The sequence below is a fragment of the Prionailurus bengalensis genome, chromosome B1, assembly GCF_016509475.1.
Source record: "Prionailurus bengalensis isolate Pbe53 chromosome B1, Fcat_Pben_1.1_paternal_pri, whole genome shotgun sequence".
Lineage (NCBI taxonomy): Eukaryota > Metazoa > Chordata > Mammalia > Carnivora > Felidae > Prionailurus > Prionailurus bengalensis.
In genome coordinates, this window is record NC_057344.1 from 163,970,773 (window position 1) to 163,992,962 (window position 22,190).

General features: G+C 45.2%; 1 protein-coding gene and 1 long non-coding RNA gene across 3 annotated transcripts in view; one reads left to right on the top strand and one right to left on the bottom strand.

Moving 5' to 3' along the window:
- SCFD2 (sec1 family domain containing 2) overlaps positions 1–22,190 on the top strand; it is a 406,751-nt gene that overhangs the window by 291,309 nt on the left and 93,252 nt on the right. The gene's annotated exons all lie outside the window — the stretch shown is intronic.
- On the bottom strand, positions 11,071–17,454 carry LOC122478884. The gene is made up of 2 exons (XR_006296183.1): positions 16,921–17,454; positions 11,071–11,605 (listed from the first exon to the last, which is right to left on the bottom strand). It is a non-coding gene; the product is annotated as an uncharacterized LOC122478884 (long non-coding RNA).

A 22,190-nucleotide genomic window follows, 5' to 3' on the forward strand; every position in this document is an offset into this window, starting at 1 on the left:
TCTCTTTGTCTGTCTCTCAAAAATAAATAAAGACATTAAAAAAAAAAAAGAAATGTAAATTCATTTGAACCAGATGCTGAAACAATGGAAGGGTGGCAATGATGGGAATACTAGTCACCGTAGTGGTTATTGCTGTTAACAGGAGAAAACGGCGTAACCGTGTGCTGCTCTGTCTGACAAGCGGTATTGGTGCCTCGCTGTCGTATCCCCTCCAGACCTTCTAAGCCAGCAGGCAAATCTGACTCTTCTGGCCTGTCCTCGCCTTTGGCTCCCTGCGACTTGGACCCCCAGCCACATACCAATTAAACCTTTATGGAGAGAAAGGAGGAAGGTGATAGCACGGCCTCCCTGGGGGCCTCTCCCTGCTCAGAAGCTGCCTTTGCGGCACCACAGCGTTCTGGCCTTCCTCTTCCTCTCCTTCCCTTCCTGGCAGCCAGACTGCTCAGCCGATCATTCAGCGGTCCCATTGACCGCAACAGCCTATGGCAGAAAGAGCGCTGACTTCAGAGTTAGACCCCTTAGATTCAAAAATTAGCTGTACGACGGACTGCCTGTGTGAACTTGGGCCACTTATAACACTCTTAGACCTTCGGTTTCCTCATCCGTAAAATGGCGGTAACAATGCATTTCTCGTAAATTTGCTGTGAAGATTAAGTGAGATGTTGTCTGCAAGTACCTAGCACAACGCTTGGGGTTCAGAAACTGTTAGCTCTCTCTGCCCTCTAAGGACATACCTACATACACACATTCCTTAACATATCACTAGTATGAATGTAAAGCCAATTTGGGGTGCTCGAGTTTTAATTACACTTCACCCTTTTGGATTCTCCTATGTACATTTTCCACTATTAAAAGATTAAATTACTAAGATAATAAGCTAAATAGTTTACCCTTCATCTGGAAAACTGGTTTAATTATTATAATAAAGGTAAGCCTCGTCTGAGTGCAGCATAGTGGAAACCCTATTCACAAGTAAATAAAAGTCAAGTCTTCTTCTTGTTTCTCCACTGCAAATCAAGCAAACCATATAATTAAGCCAAACAAACAGAGAAAGAGGAATGAAACAATGGAAAACCAGTCAGTAAAAGGCTGGAAAGTAGGTAATTAGGGTTAATTTCTATTCCACTGTGCACTGTCTTTGCTGTCCTGGTAGAACGGGCAACAATTGACTCACATAAATGATCACTGTAGGACAGCCCCGCGAGGGAGCTTATCTATGGCTCTCCACAGCTACCATGTTGTCCCTCCCCCCCCCCCTCAAAACAGCATGAACACCAAACAGCCCTTCAGCAAACTTAGTCCTTGAGGAAGCCACACCATACCACACAACTGCAGTTAGTTTTGATTACTATCTTGCAAGATTATATTTGAGGAGTAACAAAACTGCTAGTGTTTTGCGGTTTGTTTTTTTTGTTGTTTTTTTTTTTGGTTTTTGGTTTTTTTTTTTTTTTTATTTTACAGTGAAGGCAGCCAATGTCATAGCATTTACGGCAACATCCAAGATTTAATGAAGAATTCTAGACCCTTTCAGATGAATGCTGGACAGGCTCAGTTCTAGTCTCAGTTCTGCCATCAATTAGCTGTGTGCACTAGGAAAGCTCTTTAGGCTTCAGTTTCCTCATCTGTCAACTGAGGAGGCAGGGAGTGTAGCTGTGCACTATATAATCTCTCGTATGGCATATCTTTGTGACACTATACTGTAGTTACTCCGAATGTGCAACTGTAGTGTAGATCACCTGCAGATGTTTCTTTAAAAAATATTTATAACTGATACAGACTAGGTTATTGGACAACTTCCATGTTCGCATTGAAAGGCAGCTTAGGAGTTACAGTCCATTTGCAGGCACGGGAAGTAAAGAGATGGGTTATCTTCATCTTGGGATGGAGAATTATTTTCATGTTTCCCTTTCCCCTTTTTAGAACCTTAATGACTTTGCAAAGTGTATTCATACAGGGGTGCCTGGGTGGCTCAGTCAGTTAAGTGTCCGACTTTAGTTCAGGTCATGATCACACAGTTGGTGAGTTCAAGCCCCGCATCAGGCTCTGTGCTGACAGCTCAGAGCCTGGAGCCTGTTTGGGATTCTGTGTCTCCCTTTCTCTCTCTGCCCCTCCCTCACTCACACTCTGTCTCTGTCTCTCAAAAATAAATAAATATTAAAAAAAAAATTTTTTTTTAAAACAACAAAGTTTATTCATGCAATAAATACGTATGACATTCCCTGTATGGCCTAAAGCAGGGTGTTGAGCGGTGTGGTGTTTAAGATGAGAGCACGGCCCTGTCCACAGGGGCTCAAAGGCCAGAACAAGAGATCAACAAAGCACCCTAAAGCCCTGCCCTCGAAGTCAGTGATGTTCTCTCCGGGGGGGTGGAGTCTTGGTGACTGAGTTTTCCAGGCAGACAGGGTGTTGGAACACATGGCACATTTAGGGTGTGCCTGAGTGCACTAGGGTGTGCCTTAGTGCAAGTTGCTAAGTAGTGGTGTGGTTTTCGTGTGTGTGTGTGTGTGTGTGTGTGTGTGTGTGTGTGTGACAGGAGGTGTGGCTCACAAAAGGCCTTATATGTCAAATCAAGGGCTTTATTCTGGAAGCAGTATAGAGTATAGAGCTGCTGAAGGCTTAAATAAGAGGAAGGGCCTGATTGGATTCTCAGGGCCTTGGTAAAAGGCCTTTCTTTTTAGAATTTGTCCACTTTGGCTTTTAGTGCCTCAGCCACACATCTCCAAAGAGAAGCATTACCTCTTCTGGAATAGGACCTCGAATTCTTCTCTTTTACCCTGTGTGTGATTTTTATTAAATATTAGAGATATTGCCTCAATGTAAAAGCATCTATCCAATGTAAGAAAGTCAAGAATGTGATGCAATGTGCATATTTTATCTATTTTAGCGCAAGGAGATATTTATCATTCAACAAAGTTATGTTGAGTAGTTACTATGTTAATATACTATGTTAGTAAAACGGTCCTATAATAACTAGTTGCCATTCCCTTGAGGGGATCCTTCCTTCTCTCTGCTGGCATCATTCTACCAATGCTGCTCAAAGGATGCAGGAGGCCAGGACCAGGTTGGCCTGGAAGATAGGCCAGAATTCTAGGTGTTGTGATGCTCGGTATTATACCTGGGAACTTCGGAACTCAGGTTTCGGCTTTCAGTTCTCCCGGCCCCTCTGTGCACAATCCAGCTGGGCCCCTAACCTGTCCTCCAGTAGAAAAGGGCACACTCAGATGCCTCAGAGACCGCACAGGTAGTATGAACACAAAAGGTGGGTGGTTGGGGACTGTATCCCATCTCAAAGGGGTGACTGCTGCCCGGCTCCAGCTGATCGTTGCCAAGCTAGAATTGCGCCCAATGATAACAAGATCTGACTTCTTAGAAGAAGATGGAAATCCCTATTTGTATATGAAATCTTTCAATTTTGTGTAAATAGTGGAGGCAAAATCTTGTTGTGACCCCTGGTAGAACTCGAGTATTTATCACCTGACTACTTATAAGGCTTGCAGGTATGGACCTCCTCTGGCCTTTCCCACCCTGTGCTGTCCTCACACGGGGTTCACAGGGGGCACCCCGTGAAAGCACTTGCATTCGGAGGCCCCACCTCCCCAGCATTCACGGAGGCTGTGCCGTGCCTCAAGCACTGTGCTGGGGTTTTGATGCTGACAGAAGGGCAGAGATTTGAAAAATGCAGTCCCTTGTGTGGAACACACAGGTAAACAGACCATTTGTGACACGCTGGTCAAAGGAGGGTATGTAGTGTTCTGGAAGTTCAGGGACTGCTGTGAGGGAACAGCCCAGCAGGGACCAGAGAGGGCATTGAGGAATTCATCTCCGACACCCTTCTAGACTATCTGCGGTGACTTGACTGAGTCATGCTGACCATCAGCAGGTGGCCTTTCAGGTGATTCCAGAAAAGCTTAGTTGACTCAAGAATTATAGAAGCAGAGTGACGAAGGTCAAATGGACCAGAACATGACACAGAGACTCTTCCAGTGTTAGATGGCAATCAAACAAATCAAGAGGACTCATTTGTATTTCTGGTGCCTTTTGTAAAATAGATTTTTCTTTTGCAATATGTGTGAGAGGTGTAGAGGCAAAAACTCCTGGAGTATAACTTTAGTGTTCCTCTTTATTATCCACATGCCAGGGCCACCATAAGATTTCTGCCAAAGGCCTGCAGCATAGGCTTCACACAGATGAGAGCCGTGTATGAGAGATGAGGGGACTCTAGCCTCACACCTGGAACCAGGGGAACAAACAAAAACATGGAAACCAGCTAGCTACTCTCAACCAGATTATTACACAAAGCGTGACTTGCTTTGCAGAGAGAAAAGAAGGCTCTTGAATTTCCCTGGCCTCTGAGTTTGCCAACCTTTAAAAAATAAAAACCCTTTCTACTTTCTGTTGGCTTCCATGCACTTCAGAACGTCAGTTCTCCTCTCAAGAGAAGGTGCGTGGTTTCCCACACAGCCCTGGCACCTCTTGGGGCCACAGAGTGAGTCAAAATCAGTGCCCGGTGGTGTTAGGTGGCACACTATTAGTTAACAGTGTACTTGTTGAGCACAATGTCTGTGGGAACAGTTGGTGCAAACTCTGGTTAAGAGCTTTCCAGTGGGCTCAGCTATATTCAGAACTTAATGAGACCTGGGGTCCATGGAAGGCTTCCTGGAAGAAGTGACATCAAAACTGAACTTGACCAGGGGCAGGGTGGGGGCGGGGGCGGTTGCCTGGATGGCTCCATCGGTTAAGTGTCTGACTCGACTTTGGCTCAGGCGATGATCTCACAGTTCGTGCGTTTGATCCCCAGATCAAGCGCTGCACTGACAGCAAAGAACCTGCTTTGGATTCTTTATATCTCCCTCTCTCTGTGCCCCTCCCCTGCTTACTCTCTGTCTCTCTCTCAAAATAAAATAAAAATAAACTTAAAAAAGAACTGAACTCAGCGGGTAAGTAGGAGTTAGCCAGATGTAGAGGATAAAGAAAAGAATGTTCTGGGTAGTGGAAATAGCATAGCAAAGACCCTCTGAGGGGAGAAAGTTCAGAGCTGGCCACAATTTGAATGTGGGTTAGAGAGAAGTGAGTGGTAAAGCTGAGTGTGTAACCAAGGGGAAGCTCATGAAGGGCTTCCATAAGGCACCCAGAGTTTACCCTGAGGCTTCCCACCTTCCCTTTGAATAGGAACAGAGCACAAATGTTACAGTACGTGGGGCTGGTGGGGGGGGGGGGTTGGTTAGTGGGGGAAATCGCCTCTTCCACATGAAAACATGATGTTCCCCTGCTTCCAGGATCCAGAGACGAAAATGTGACCGCGAGACATATCTGTGTATGAAGTCAGCTATGTTGAACACGAAATATAAGTCTTTGTCCTATTTGTTTTTTACAAATACTTCGTCAAAGTAGAAACCAAAGCAAAGAAAAATAACGGCCCCATCTCATGAATAGACCTCCCACAATTCCTTCAGATTGGTGCTACCTCCCCCGACCCAGCCCTTTTATTAATGCTGTGCCTCTGGCAGGGAGAATGGAACTATCCTGCAACCTAATGAGAATTATTGAATAGAATACAAATGAGTTAATCCATAATCTAGCAATTTTGAAACTGTGGAAATTCATATTAGTAATGGACTGAATTTTCCTTCATTCTCTGAAATAAGGGATTCAAAACAGTGTAAACAGAGTCTTAGGGCACAGGTGACTGAGATGCTAACTCTATGTAGTCCTTGTCAACTTAGCCAGTCCCCATGGATTTTGCTTGCCAACATTCTTGTCAACATGGAACGGTCATCTAATGTTCTTGAAAGTAATAATAATTCAATTATTTATTTAAAACATTTGTTTAAGTTTATTTTTATTTATTTTTGAGAGAGAGAGTGTGCACAAGCATGGGGGAGAGGTAGAGAGAAAGGGAGGGAGAGAGTCAGGTGCTCAACTGACTGAGCCACCCGGGCACCCCAGTCATTCAATTCTTTAGAAATCAATTCCTGATTATTATTCCTTTATTGTTAATTCAAGTTTCCATTCAAATTAAATTTCAGAGGGAAACTGTAGGAAGCATAATCATGGTTGGATTTACAGAAGAGGGTAAGGTACTTTTTGGCCCAGATGAGGATTTGTCTTCTGGACATCTTTTCTCCAGCCCCTATGACTCAGGGACAGTTGGAAGGGGTTATGATGCCCAGAATGTGTTTATTAGGCCAAACAGTCTTTAATCACATTGTATATCATTATGATTCTTTTTATTATTATTATCGCTACTATTATTCAAAGACATTTCAAATAGAATTTTAAAACATGGACATTTTCAACTATTGCAGAGTCAAAATGCATGGCACATTTGTGACTCTGTCCATGTCAGTGATGGCCGAGCATCTGTCTTCTTTTTGTGGGATCCCGCCAGAAAGGAGTTCCTGATGATGGAGAAGGGTGGCTCTCATCTACGGTTATTCCCTTGGCTGAAGATGGAGTGGTAGACACCAGGAAAGCCGAGTTAGCTCTTCTGAAATTACTACTCCTTTTCCTTCTTCATGAATACGAGACTACACATTTGAGAATGAACAAGAGGGATTTAATCTCTTACCACTTGGAGACTCCAATAGCTGAGTGTGACCTCAGCCCAGTGGCTACAACTTTCTTGTGATGTGAAGTGCTCAGAGGGACACCCTGCAGATAAATTGATTCCTTCTGGAAATACAGCGAGCCTTGCTGCCATTTCCCATTGTTTGGTAACATCTCTTGGGAGGTCAGAGGCCATGTCTGTCTTACTCGGCACTGCAGCCCCACAGTGCCTGGTACGTAGGAGGCCCGGGCTAAATATCTGATGAATGATTGCTAAGACTTTACCTCTTCGGTGTCAAATGCTTGTTGATGACCCCAGCCCTTGCTAATAACCATAGGTTTCTTTGCACATTAGTCTCGGTTTCACTACTAACTAACAATGTGACCTGGTTAGATAATCTCTCTGGATCCTAAACTCATTTATCTCCAAAATGAAGAAACTGAGTTTCACCCACTCTAAAGTCCCTTGGATTTATACCAATGTTCTACCGAGTGTTTGAAAGGATTAGATCATCTAATAAGGAAGAATATAGGGAAAATAACATTATTTACTATTGTTCTTCATTAGCAGACCAAGATATCATCTGAACCTTTAATTGTGTCTCTCTTGACAAGAGAATTTACCAGCATCCAAGATCTCAGAATCCAAGAGCTGCCAGGGATCGAGGCTTAGGAGATCCTGGAGGCAAAGGCATTCTCTTCCCGAAATAGTTGGGCTTTGGCCGCAATTTCTTATCTGACCATTTACACTGGTGACCCAGTTACGCCATACAGGAATCTCTCTGAGTCTCTTTCTGCTTAAGGCCTATTTCCCAAGAAAGGGGCCTCTTTTCCCCAAGCCAAAACGCTGGGCTTGGTCTTTTCTACATTTTAGCACGTAGAAAATTGAAAAAGTGATGGCAGGGACGTCAGACAGCCTTTCTCTGAAGGCTACAGGGCACTCGCATGCATGGTCTCCTCCAGACCCCCTCCTCCTCCTGGTTCTGCTCCAGAGTGGGCCCCACGTAAGCAGGAGGCTTCTCTCCACACCTGCTCCTGGGAAAGACCAGAGAACATACCACAAAAGGCTTTTTGTCTTTTTATTCCTGCCGTGGAAAGTTCCAAATGCCCCTACCACCAGGGCCCACCCGTGTTCTCCCAAAGCTCTTTTATTCCTTGATCCCACTCCAGGGGGCCCCTGTCTTGGGGGTCGAGTGGGAGGAGGGGAGCCTGGAGCTCTCTTCCAAAGCTCATTTGGAGCCAACGATAACAACCTGCTATGTACAGGCAAGGGTACAGGGAAAAGTTGCAGAGCCGGCTCAGAGGGATACAATCCTAACAGTCTCCAGTGCTGCAGCATAGAGAGGTCCTCGCTTTGGGGAAAGAAGGTCACGGTCCCCTGAGCCAAAACTAGTCAATACTCTCCCTGAAGTTATGCATACCCCCTGAAGCAAGCTACAAGTTAAACATTTGAAAGGTCCCCAATGGCACTGCTATTCTGATTTTTTTAGGCACACAAATGCAACCCGGTGCTTGTTCTGGATTTTGAAAAAAGCTTTGATTGTGCTTCCAATGAGCAGCTTTTCCAGTAGAAGCTCTGGAATGCAGCCTTATCTTCCCCTTCTCTTGGACCGATCCTTTGTCCTGGCTGCTGACCTCTCTCCTTCCTCACAGGAGGCAGTCGCTTGATTGAGAACAGTAACAGATGCAGACAAGCCTAATTTGTCCTTGGCAAGAACCACAATCTGCATTTCTGTGGGGTCAGGAGAATCGTAAATAATTCATAGGGTTCTGGTTTTCTGAGATGGGATGGGCCAAATTAGCCAGAGTTTCATTCTGTTCTCCCCAAACCCCATGCACTCCTGAAGCTGCTTTATCCCCTGAGCCCGCATCTCCCCTTTTACTCCTTAGAAGGGGAAGGGAGGAGAGCTCTCTCCAGATGAACATAAAACACATTGAGTTGGTATGCGAAGATGCTGTGATGCAGAAACAAGGACATCTTGAAAGACGAAACGTAAAACAGCGTCTTTAAAAGGGAAAATAGCTCCAATGTGTTTCCAGTATGGGCCGCACAGGAAACGGGAAGGAGGCTCCAGCTGGGGGGCTTTTATCGTTGCTCTGTGATCATCCGGGCACCAGGTCTCCAAGATCTTTTTGTTCCAGCTCCAGGAGACAGCGGGTCCTAATGGCCAAAGAGACTTGGAATGCCAGCGCGACCCTGTGGGCCCCTCTGTCTCTTTGGCATTTAAAAATTCAAGTAATAAGCCTGGTCCGACTCAGAGCTGTGAATGTGTGAACAAGCCCTTCCGCAGTCCGGAGCGACTTTTATTTGAGACTTAATGTCTTTTAACCAGAGACTGGGGAACAAAGTGGCTCTAAAGGGAGACCTCAGTCTTCTGTCTAATGTCACGTAGTCACAGAGCGGTGGCTAAATAGGATCAGAGCGCCACTTTGGCCAGATCTGGGGTGGAGAGAGACCCCAGCTAAGTCTCTACAGCCATCCACAGGGCCATCCACTGTCCCGGCTGCTGAGCCCTCAAGCATGGGGGTGGGGTGACCTCCGGCGGTACGTGTGGGAGACGAGTCAGCAGTGGAATGCACAGGGACTCCCGCGGTCATCCACTTCTGTCTGCCCTCTCTACTTCAGGCTTTGAGTTTGTCCAACACGGGCCTCCCCCACCTCTCCCCTCTGGCACGCTCTCCTCGCCCCTTCCTTGGAGACTGAGTCAAGAGAGGGGTCAGTCCCTCAACGCGGGCAGTGCTTAGCCCTTTTCCACAAAGGTTTCTTGGGAAAGGCTGAAGGAGAAGAAAGGTTCTGGGATTACTGATGAACTTTATTTCTCTCCCCATCTTACTGAGATCAGGCAGCATGCCAATCACCCGCTGCTCCAACAGCATCTAGAAAGGAGACCCAGCAAACACAGCAGTCACTCTGTGGCATCAGTTTGCTTCCTCTCTTACAATAGGTGTCATTGGGGGGTACGTTAACTTCTTCTCCAGCAACAGATGTGGGTGGGATCATTAACACAGTGGACCTTTGTAAAGTTTTTTACAACGTCGACGACAGCGATAAATATGCTTCCTGATATTATGCGGCATCTCTCATTCTTTGCTAGCATTGATGAGGGGAATGCCTTTGCATTGTCAACAGTGAGGGCAGAGAGGACGTCAACTTCCCGGGCTCTGCGGAAGCTTGCAGGCAGACAGGGATGGAACCGGGCAGCAGCACGTGAATGAGGACCCTGGGGTGGAGGAGGGGCGAGCGGGGGAGACAGTGCACGGTTCCCACCACCTGAGGTTCCCACGGCTGATGCGTGCCTACCTGGCTCTCCAGACCCGCCCCTGTGTCCGTGGGCCACATCATCTCTTAGGTTCCTCACTGAACACGGGGCCTTGCGGCCCAGCCTCTACCTTTGACGGATAAAGACGTTGTTGCCGGAGAGTTTAATCACCTCGTCCGAGGGCAGTACTAGCAGAGCCAGATGTAGAACCCAGTTCTCTGGCTCCAAGTCCCCTGTTCTCTCCATGTCCCCTCCATCATTTCAGGGCGGCCAAAGGCAGTGTAAGATAATGGCAAAATGCTGGGGCTTTGCGGAGCGGTAAAGTAGCAAGGCGATGTGAAGGAAAAGTCGGCATTCTCGGAGTCTGGACACAGTCCACCCACAGTGTGGCCAGAACACCTGGGCTCTCTGGTACATCCTGCTGTGATCCGTGGCCCTTGCGGTTCTTGTCGCCTCCCTCCCAACCATTCAGGGCAGTCACCCGCCTGAGGGTGCCAAACCCAGCTGTCCCGGGCCAGGCCAGCCTTGGGACAGGGGGATGGACGGGGGTGCCAGACAGGCATGTCTGTACCCCAGCTCCCTCACCGTGGCATTCCCAGCAGACCCACGTTGGGCCACTACTCATCTTTTTTGACAAGCCCACGTGTTTTCCATGCTTCCTTCTGTCCCCAGCTCCTTTTCTGAGAGTACAGCTCTTTTTCTGTCAGGTACAAAGCAGCCCCTGAATAATTTCAGCGTCGGGGGGGTTGAGGGGAAGGTACCCGTCTTCGTTAAAAATGGCGTTTTGTTGGGGCACCTGGGTGGCTCAGTTGGTTAAGCGTCCGACTTCGGCTCAGGTCATGATCTTGTGGTCCGTGAGTTCGAGCCCCGCATCGGGCTCTGTGCTGACAGCTCAGAGCCTGGAGCCCGTTTCAGATTCTGTGTCTTCCTCTCTCTCTGACCCTCCCCCGTTCATGCTCTGTCTCTCTCTGTCTCAAAAATAAATAAACTTAAAAAAAAAATGGCATTTTGTTTTCACCAAACAACCTGTATGTTCCAGCCCCTCGCCACTGTCACTGTTCTTTCAGTTTTCTTGAAGCAGTCATTTCGAGGAGAGAGACAGCAGCATATGTAAAAAATTACACAGAGCCGATAAACATACATAAAGCCAAAGCATCGAGCTGCTTTCAGACGTGCATCCCAGCAAGCCACTGAAAGTCTTTTGATGATTTAGTTGCAATATGTAAATAAAAGATCTGATTAAAGAAAAAAACACACACATTTGTTAAGGCTGCTTGGAGAAATGTATCCACTTGTACAGACATGTACATTTTTTGAGTGTGTACCCTACCTCATTCCAAAAGGATTTAAGATAGCTCCAGGTCACGTATTGGCAGATAGAACAATCTGAACTAAACATCTTAATGCCAGCATTAAATGTCCTGCCTGCACAAGATGCACATTGCCACAGCTACAACACCACCCCAGGTTCTGGAACCAGAGAGCATTAAAGGTGCTTCCTTCACAGGGCAGTTGGGTGGAGCATTGCAAAGTCACCTTGAGGCTGGTTCTGTTCTGATGTGGGGCGGTGGTTAGCAGGCTCTTAATCTGTCTCCCACGATCAAGTCCTTTTGCCCGACCTCAACCAAAGTTCTGTCTCCGTGCCAGTGTTATTCGCCCAAGCTGAGCTCTTCCTCAAAAACCGGTGTGAATGTCCTCACCCTGCAGGCTTGGAAGGCTTCCATCTTCTCCCTAGTTCTCTTCTTCTCCCTCTGAACCCTGATTCCCAAGGATCTTCCCTTGAGCTGCAATCTCTCCTCCTAAGGCAGAAGGGCAAGAATGTGAATTTTGGAATCAGCAGATCTGGGACTGAATCTAGAGTCTGCCTTTTACCGTCCTTAAAACCCTGACAACTCACTTCGCTTCAGTTTGCTTCCTTTGAAATGGGAGGGATCATAGGACCAACCCCAGAGGTTTGGTAAGGATGAAATGAGACAAGTCTATAACACTCAGGACCTGCCTGACACAGAAGTATTTAATGCATGGTTGCCATTGTTATTAACTTACATCTCCCATGCATGCTGGACATCAGCCGTCAACCTCCTGAACCCCCAGTGTTGCCTATAAACAAGCAGGCCAGATCAACTCGGTCCTCCCAAGATACCCCCCAACACTCCTTACTGAACCCCCCTCCTTCCTCCAGCCCATTCTCTACCCTAATCAGTATGATGTCCCGATTCTGCACACCAGGGGCCTGCCTTGCATTGCTTCCCCACACACACGTCTGCCCCACAATGTCAGGTGTGTGTGCCCAGGCTCTAACACACTCTTGCCACCACCTCAGCCCTGTTCTGATGGAAGTGAAGGAGGAAATAATGCTTAAGAATTAAAACAGTGGGCTTTTTCTTCTAGATCCCTGTATGTCTCCTTTGTTGGAAAAACCAATCCTTTGGGTGCTTCATGATTTGCACCCTCTATGTTTTCATTCATTCTCAAAAGGGTACTTCTCCAAGGATAAGCGAGGTAGACACAGCACCTGCCCTCAGTTTGCTTACAGTTTAGTAAAGGAATAGTCTTCAAATGGTAGATTACATGTTTGTCAAATTTACATGGTTCTTCCACTTGGGCAAGTTGCTTAACTCATCTGAGCCTCATTTTCTTCATCTGAAAAATGGAACAATGAGAGTCTCCACCTATGGTGTGACAAGCAGCCTCAGCCCACCCCTCTGCCGGACCCCTAAGGCAGTGCACAAACCTCACAGCTGCATGAAGAGCCCTGAATTAGTTCACTTTAAGTCACTAAAACAAGGCTGGCACCTTGTAGGTGCACAAGAGTAAGTCGTTATTGATTGCGAAGGTAACACGGGGCTAACACAACACACTGGGCTTACAGGGGTCACTATCATTCAGTGCCTTGTGTATCTTAGCAGCGGCTTTGTCTCTTGAACATATTTGTGGTCATTCTTAGACATAAGAAGACAGCTCTCTTATTACTGTTGCCAGTTCCTTTTTCAGGAGCTGCTGAATAGGTAAGATGTTTCTTTCAGTTGTGACCTCTGCTTCAGCACTCCTTCTAAGAGGATAATAAATGAGCATGGTAAATTTTCCTGCTGCAGTTAACTACTGTCTGTGAGCTGTGTCAAGAGATTATCTGAGAGCGTTGGGATAAATGATAGATTGCTTGGAGGCTATTTATAAATACAGCATAATGAGGAATCATTGAAAGAGGCATGAAGGATGCGCAGGAGGGAGGCAGGGGAGGTGATGCCAGAATGTTAACAGTGAAGACAGAGGAGGAGAGTCAGAGGAGGGAAACGTACAGGGAGGTGAACAACTGGCCTGGACACATGAGAGCAGAGAGGGCAGGAAGGGGGTGCCGGGAGGTGAGGGGACAGGAACATACAGGGAAGGAGAGATCATTGTCAACCAACAGGAAAGGATGAAGTTTGAATAAAAAAAAAATGCATGAGGCAGGTTGGGAAGAAGGCAGGATAAAAGAAATGGAAAAAGAAACTCAGGCTGAATATAATTCAGTGCAGAAATGGAAAACATACATTAGATTATGGTTATTTTGTTTAAACAAAGGAGCAAAAGTTTTGCCTGATAGAGGTTACTGAGCTTCTCTGAGGTCACTACTGTGAACATTCCGTGGCGGTTTTATCCCCTCCCACATCTTTTTGTTTTTGTTTTGTTTTTTTGCATTATATTTGAAATGGACACACAAGGGAAACTTAGAGTGTCTTTATCAGAGTTGAACTCCTAAGTTATAGCACTTCAAGTACAGAAATCATAATATGATATGATGATAAGAAGAGCATCAAAGAAATGATAGTATGGATGAAGACAAAACAGAAGTCCTACTGATACTAAAACTAAGATTTCCGTCGCCTATCCTTAGAATGCTTGATCAATAATGGCATATGCATCTCATATCATAATCCTTTAAGATAAATAGAGGGAGGTAGTGTGGTTTTTATTCCACCAAAAAAGATTAAAGGGCTTACTTTAATCCAAAATAATCCCAAGTAATTTTAAATTATTTATGGGGCGCCTGGGTGGCTCAGTCGGTTAAGCCTCCGACTTCAGCTCGGGTCACGATCTCGCGGTCCGTGAGTTCGAGCCCCGCGTCAGGCTCTGGGCTGATGGCTCAGAGCCTGGAGCCTGCTTCCGATTCTGTGTCTCCCTCTCTCTCTGCCCCTCCCCCGTTCATGCTCTGTCTCTCTCTGTCTCAAAAATAAATAAAACGTTAAAAAAAATTTTTTTTAATTATTTAATTAATAATCATTCAATCCAAATAATCCCTAAGTCCCTTGCAGAACTAGTTTCCTGGCCCATTCTTACAGTGATCGCTCACTCTGTCCAGCCTTCAGAAGCAAATGGACCGAGGGATCGGACACGCTCAGGTGAGAGTCTGGGCTCCCTGATGCCCAGACTTTATAAACTAGGGAGCAACTAACTTGACCTCTCCGAGATTCCATTTCCTCCTTCTACAAAATGCGGGTCCTGCTACTTCCCCACCCCCCCCCCAAGGTTATTATAACTATTAGAGATAAAATATATAAAGCATTTGGAACAAGTAGATGGCTTGTAAATTTTAGCTATTATTTTCAGGCAAGAGAAAATAGTAATATGCATCTTTATAGCTAAGAAAACGTATCATTGCATTAGCAAAAAAGGTAGGGGAAGTAGGGTGGAAGATTAAATTGAGGAAGAGAAAGAAAATAGTCACACGAAAAAGTATGCTGGCGTCAACTTATTATATGATGAAGGGAAATGTATTCCTCTGCTGCCTCTGGGTCACTGTGCCTAAATGGAAAGAAGCACAGAAATGGAATAAATCCCGCCATAGACTTCGTGAGCTGCTAGTAAAATGGGGGCCCGGCATCCCTCAGAAGTTATTTTGATTTGTACTTGAAGGTGATGAGATAAGTGGGAACCACGCTGTAAAAAACAGCGTTACACAGAGAGAAGCCTGGGGTTTTGGTGTTAAAAAAACCTGAGAATTAGCAGCAGCCACACCCTCCTGGACTCGACGGCTGAACTTAAGTCCTTTCTAGAGCCCCCGGACACACAGGCCTTCTATATTATGTTTGGAACTAGCATGTTGGATAAACGTGGCTCATCAAGTCCAATCAAAAAGCAACCCATTTTGTGTCTCAGTGTTACTTTATTCAATAGGGGTTTGGTTCTTCCCCTATCCCTGGGTGAATATATGGGCGAGTTCACAGCTTTTCTGGTCACCCTTGAGAAATACAGTCTTGGGGCGCCTGGGTGGCTCAGTTGGTTAAGGACCCACTTCAGCTCAGGTCATGACCTTGCGGTTGGTGGGTTCGAGTCCTGTGTCGGGCTCTGTGCTGCCAGCTCAGAGCCTGGAGCCTGCTTCGGATTCTGTGTCTCCCTCTCTCTCTGCCCCTCCCCTGTTCACGCTCCGTCTCTCTCTGTCTCAAAAATAAATAAACATTAAAATTTTTTTTTGAAAAAGAAGAGAAATACAGTCGGAACTTAGTAATTGGTATGTCCAACCCCATGTAATAGGGCACACCTTCAAGCTTGAATGAACAGTAAGGCAATTCTCTCTCTCCCAGCGTCTGTCTGCTGCAGCTGAAGAAGGGATGTGTGACTGGCTCTCTCTCTGCCCTCCTGGGAGGTTTCTCCTCCTCCTCCTCCTCCTCCTCCTCCTCCTCCTCCTCCTCTCCTCCTCCTTCTCCTCCTCCTCCTCCTCCTCCCCTTCCTCCTCCCAGAACTTAGATAAACTGCAGTTTCCACCCTTTGCAAGGTCTGAGTTCAGAGCGACAGGAGAGGAGTGAGGGGGAGGAAAGTCCCTTACCTTCCTGACACTGTGTGAGCCAGCGTGACACTGTCTGCTCGTGGCAGATGTCTCAACCTGCTTGTTCTCTTATACGCACGATGGTGGGGTCTGCGGAGACACCCACATCACCGGTGACTCCCGTCTGCAGTTTCTTCTGTCCTAGCTACTCCAGTCGGTCAGTTTGATGAGCGGGGATTGCACCGTGGTGTTTATTTTTCATTTTGGTAAAAACAGATAGTTGCGTGCCATCACCTTCTCAGTTAGCAGTATAAAAACCATGAGGGATCATTCAAGTAAATGAAAAGATGGAGGTAAGTAAATCCGAGCAGAAATACTACTGCTTGGAGTCACTTCAGTGCAGAACTTATCACTTATTACAATTTATAGGAGGCTCTGATGACACTTGGCAGATTGCCAGTCCCCGATGTGATAGGTTCCCCTTCTCAGATGGGATGGCTCGCTTTTCCATGAGCTCTCTTTATTTTTTTATTTTTTTATAAATGTTTAAATGTTAAATTTATGTTTGAGAGAGAGAGACAGAACGCAAGAAGGGGAGGGACAGAGAGAGAGAGAAACACAGAATCCGAAGCAGGCTCCGGGCTCCGAGCCATCAGCACAGAGCCTGATGCGGGGCTCGAACTCACAAACTGTGAGATCATGACCTGAGCCAAAGTCGGTCGCTCAAACAACTGAGCCACCTAGGCGCCCCATAGAAGAGTGTTGTTTTGAAGAGGAAAACACTTGTGAAGAAAGAGAGGGCCATTGAAAATGAGTTCATTCATCTGTATTTTAGAAAAATAAGTCATAATACAGTGAAGGGAGAAATGGAGTGATAACAACTGTTCATTTTAAAATCATTTCAAACTGTTGTGAGTTTGCAACTAAGTCACAAAGCATTATGTCTCAAGCTCTAAATTCTCACCAAGTACTAGGCCAAGTAATATGAAATTGCAATTCTATACATTTTTAAAATGTTCAAATGTTGGCAATTTCATTTGGTTCAGACTTTTCTTAACCTCTCACCACTACTACTGAATTTCACCTTGTAGTTGAGAAATTGTGAAACTTAGATCAGGTGCCTGTGTAACCCCACAACCAGACCCTAAGCTTCTGGAGGTGAGCGGCATCGACTTGCTCACTCTTACGTTCCCTGCAGTACCCGGTGCCCAACAGAGCTGAGAGAATACCCACTAACTCTTACCACAGACTCAGATTCGTGCTTGAAATGGAGCCATCAAGTTACTAGCCACCAAATGGCGCAATTAGATCCTAATCATTGGTCCTCCCCTCGATACACAAAGTGGAAGGTATGAGAAGTTTACGGACCTTACATGTGATCAGCAACTTCAAGAAAACTTTACAGTTTCTCCCCTCTAAATTGCCCAGGGAAAGGAGAAGGACGCGAAAAGTGACCTCTCCTCCAGGATGCAAAGCGGGTCAGCTCTGGAGGGAAGAGGTTAGGTTCAGCCTCCAGTCCCAGACTCCTGCCAAATCCACGGGAGGCAGCCATCTTGCCCATGCCCCTCCCCTGATGTCAGGCAGGGACAAGAGCTAAAGCAGGGCATCGAGAGGAGTCATACACCACTTCTGCCCACTCAGTGTCTAAGGAGAGATTATTTCTTGGCAGTTGCTTCAGCATTTTTAAAACTCCCAGCCAGAGCCCGCTCCCCCTGGTGTTCTTCTGGTCTGACTGGAAATTCCCAGATGTGTTTAGGGCTTTGTTCTAGAACGGGTGAACACTCTGGATTTGCAGGGTATCATCTGTTGAATATTCGGAGAGAATTTTTTTTAATGTTTTTTATTTATTTTTGAGAGAGTGAGAGACAGAGCGTGAGCAGGGAAGGGGCAGAGAAAGAGGGAGACACCGAATCCAAAGCAGGCTCCAGGCTCTGAGCTGTCAGCGCAGAACCTGACGCGGGGCTCGAACTCACGAACCGTGAGATCATGATCTGAGCTGAAGTCAGATGCTTCTGCCAAAAGCTCCGAGAAAGTTTCTCAGCCTAACTCAACATTAACTCTGCTGACTCTGACATAGAATTTCGATCAGATATGTGGGTCTTCTAAAATCATAAAGTCTTCTAAAAAAAAAAGTCGTTTATGTTTGTGTTCCTGAATTATTGTTTTATGTTTTAATTAAAAATTTTTTTTATTTATTTATTTTGAGAGGAAGAGAGAGGCAGCAAGCAGGGGAGAGGCAGAGAGAGAGAGGAGGAGAGAGAGAATCCCCAGCAGGCTTCACACAGAGTGTCGAGTCTGACGTGGACCTCGATCTCATGACTATGAGATCATGACCTAAGCCGAAATCAAGTCAGATGCTTAACTGACTGAGCCACCCAGGCGCCCCCTGAATTATTGTTTTAGTGCAAAAATATTTACATCTGGCATTTTGAAATCTTCTAAAGGAAGTTTTTCAGACACCTTAGGGGATGTGATTTCTTAATAGAAGAAAACTGCCACGGTTTTGTATAAGGCATTAGACACCACTCCAAAATACCCTCAAATTTATCAACACCCAAATTCCCAAAGTCACAAAGACCATATTAGCATTTCCTTATAAATGCATTTGGGATCCTCGGTAACTTGAAAGACTTCTATTTTAGTATTTAGGATGAAACATAAAGCTAATTAATAAAATACGGAGCTAAGCATCGTGCCAAATGAAATCAATATTTATTGTAAATAACTAAAACAATTTTGCTGTAGGAGAAAGGTCCTAAAACTGTGCTCGGAAAGATGCTGAATACGTTCCTATATTTTCACAAACACATGCTGGGTATTATGTCCAGCCTCAGAGCTGCATCGGAGAAGAGCAAGGATCACCCCTAATGCCAGGGAGCAGTCACACAGCCGAACAGCATTGAATAAGAATTTTATAATCGATACCCTGAAGCCCCAAGAGAAATTTTAAAACTTACATTGTCTGAGGCTTAGCTGTATGGCTCCCAATTAACGGAATGAGTTGTGTCTTTAAATACTCATGTCCTGCTGAAAATTCCCCATGGCTTTTTTAAAAAGCTATAAAATGTGTTTCTGGCGACAGAATTCACCTTAATAAGTTTCAGAAGGTTTGATAGTTCATTCACACGTTAGCTTATAAATGATGTAGGCAAGTAAGCAAAATCCCTTTTCCCATCTTCTGCATTTTTGGGAGGAGTACAAAACCCAGCTGCATTTCATTACAGTGATTTTGGAAAGCCCAAGACAGTGCATGAGGACAAGAGGACTCAAAATTCAGTACTTGAGGGGCGCCTGGGTGGCTCAGTAGGTTGAGCGTCCGACTTCGGCTCGGGTCATGATCTCATCCGAGCCCCGCTTTGTGAGTTCGAGCCCCGCATCGGGCTCTGGGCTGACGGCTCGGAGCCTGGAGCCTGCTTTGGATTCTGTGTCTCCTCTCTCTGCCCCTCCCCAACTTGTGCTCTGTCTCTCTATGTCTCTCAAAAAATAAATAAATGTAAAAAAAAAAAATTCAGTACGTGAAACCTGAGGTTACACATTGCATATGGTTCTCTGTGCTTCTCTCTCTCTCTCTGTATCAAATGCTAGATAATTTTAAGCCTCTGCTGACCTAAGAGTTTGTCACTGACGATCGAACAACAAGAACTATTTAGACCTATTTAGCATTTACAGTTTATCAGCCACTTCCTATTCATTCTATCGCATGATGGTAACTTTGAGTTCATCCGTGCCCCCAAAGGACCTTGATTTCAGAGCAACTTAAACCTCTGTAAGCTCTTTTATGAGTCTGATCCCATCGGAAAGCATTGGATTCCAGTGACAATCACCTTGTGGCTCTTTTGTTTCCCTGATAAAGAATTAAAAGCAGGTTGGATCCTCCTAGCAGTGTTCGCAGCGCACCCTTGACAATAGTGGCTTTGTGGCAGTGTTGAGGTCATCATTTTATAAAGCAGCACAAAAATGTGCTCTTAGCAGCAAGCCAACACTCAAATTCTTCAACTGGCCATGTCGTGATTTTATTTTATTTTTTTTTATTTTATTTTTTTTTTTTTTAATTTTTTTTTCAACGTTTATTTTATTTTTGGGACAGAGAGAGACAGAGCATGAACGGGGGAGGGGCAGAGAGAGAGGGAGACACAGACTCGGAAACAGGCTCCAGGCTCCGAGCCATCAGCCCAGAGCCCGACGCGGGGCTCGAACTCACGGACCGCGAGATCGTGACCTGGCTGAAGTCGGACGCTTAACCGACTGCGCCACCCAGGCGCCCCTGTCGTGATTTTAATTTTATGCACATTTCCTCATTTTGTTTCAGTATGAATACGGCATATTCCACACAGCCTGTGCCACTCAGTTTTACAAAAAAAAAAAACAAAAACAAAAAAACAAAAAACGCCTTTGAAGTAACTCACCAACCGGGGTCATATTTACAGTGTATTTCACTGGCTTCCTGTTTGGGGACCTGGCAGAGGCAACAATGAGTAGGCCTAAGACATGCTTTGAGAAGGTCCCTGGTTCCCCTTCTTCACGCACGCGAGGCACTTCAGATGCTATGCAAAGAAAGGGTGAGCTAATAACCCTATTTATGCAGTCACAACGCTAGGTGGAGTCCATATTTGGAGAGAGACTTTATCTTAGGAAAGCAGATGTCCAATGAAACAGCCTAAATTCTCCAGGATAGGTGAGATCAGATGGAGTATCAATCTTAATGAGTGTCTATTTAGTAGCAGGCTAGGCTACTGGGTTCCCTCCTGAAGCAAATCTGAATATTGCTTTTTCCATGTTCCAAGTGATGGAACCAAACCAGAGAACAGGAGAGGGTTTGTGACTCCAATTCGTCTTGAATTTTCCCAGCGGAGGTCACCTTTTTCACGATATAGATGAGTTTCAAGGTCTTAAGCAAGTTAGTTTATAAATTACAACTGACAAATTATCGAAAGGAGCCCTCAGTTTCTGGAACTGAGAACAGACCCTTTACAAGCCACTTTATTCTGACAAGAAAGAAAAATAGCAGTTGTTTAGAAAATGTAGGTTATTTGGGGTGCCTGGGTGGCTCGGTTGGTTAAGCGTCCGACTTCGGTCCAGGTCATGATCTCACAGATCGTGAGTTCGAGCCCTGCGTCAGGTTCTGTGCTGACAGCTTGGAGCCTGGAGCCTGCTTCGGATTCTGTGTCTCCCTCGCTCTCTGCCCCTCCCCAGCTCATGCTCGCACTCTGTCTCTGTCAAAAATCAATAAACTTAAAAAAAAAAGAAAAGAAAATGTAGGTCATTTAATATAGATCTTGGTACGTGAGGTAAGTCTCCTAAACTAAATACATCTCTTTTAAACCTTTGTGCACACATGCACACACACACACAAACTATTGTTGTAAAGTTATTTTGGCTGCTTTAAAATAGGGCTTTTCTCCATTTAAGATATTTCATACAGAAGAAGAGTCATAAGTATTACTTTTTGCAAATCTCTGCAGTACTGTGATCTTAGTTGTATCTACCTCTGAAGCCAATTTTATAGGCATTGAAAATGACAAGTGCATATATTGAACATTTGAACTTAGTTTTATGGGATCTGGTGCCCTTAACTGGCTAGGCAGAGTTGTCATTCCCTTTTTTCCCCTTCACTTGTGAACTTTCGTAGACTTTTATCTGGCAAGCATCCAGGACTTATGTTAAAGGCATTAAAACAATACCTTGTGTAGGTTGAACCGTAACATTCTCGAAAGCCTTTATAATAAAGCAAGGAATCAAGTAGTTCACACTGTAAGTCAATAAAAATACCTTCTTTAAGAGAGAAGAGGGAGTAACGCTGATAAATAGTGCCCAATGGAAATCCTTGAAAACGGATTGTCTAAAAAACATTCGTTGCCCCACATGGATCATTATTTTGACTATTTCTGTCATATAAATCTCTCTAAAATAAATTGGGATGAAGCGCAGAGAGTAAAGGTTGCTACTTGTGCCCCAGTGGATTGCTATGTGTGCAGTTAGCCAGCTGCTGAATGATGTTGACCAGTAGGGAGCAGTAGAGGAGTGTCGGAGCACAGACCTGGCCAAAAATCAAGATCCTGGAAAACAAAATAAAGACGTCTTCTCTTAAAATGATGTCAAGTTTCTCCTGACAGCGAAAGACATTTTTGAACTGTGTTGCAAACGTATCCGTTTTTAGAGAGATAAAGAACATCCAAACAATAAGCAATATCAAACGTGAATACCAGTAGTTGTACTGATGTTTATTATAAGTTGAAGCTCTTTACTTTGGAGGAGTGGAAAAACTCAGCAACAAATTCTGTACAAGCTTCAGATCACCATTAACAGCTCTAACCCAAAGCAGGTCTCAGACTTGTCCTATAGGAGAGTCACCAAAATCAATGTCGTTTCTACGAATGCCAATTTATACCGAACATTCACGACACTCACATCAATTTACCAATAAGTGTGTATGTCGCTCACTACACAGTCAACTAGCCTGTGTACGAACTACACCAGAGTTTACAATATAAATCTCTTTTCTCCTTGGCCTTAGTAACCCCATTGGTGTGGTACTGAAAATGCCAGTGATAAAAACAACACTATCAAGGCCACCACGCTTACTCTGTGCCAACACTGTGCATTTCACATCTATTACACTGTTTCCATTTCAAGCCTGA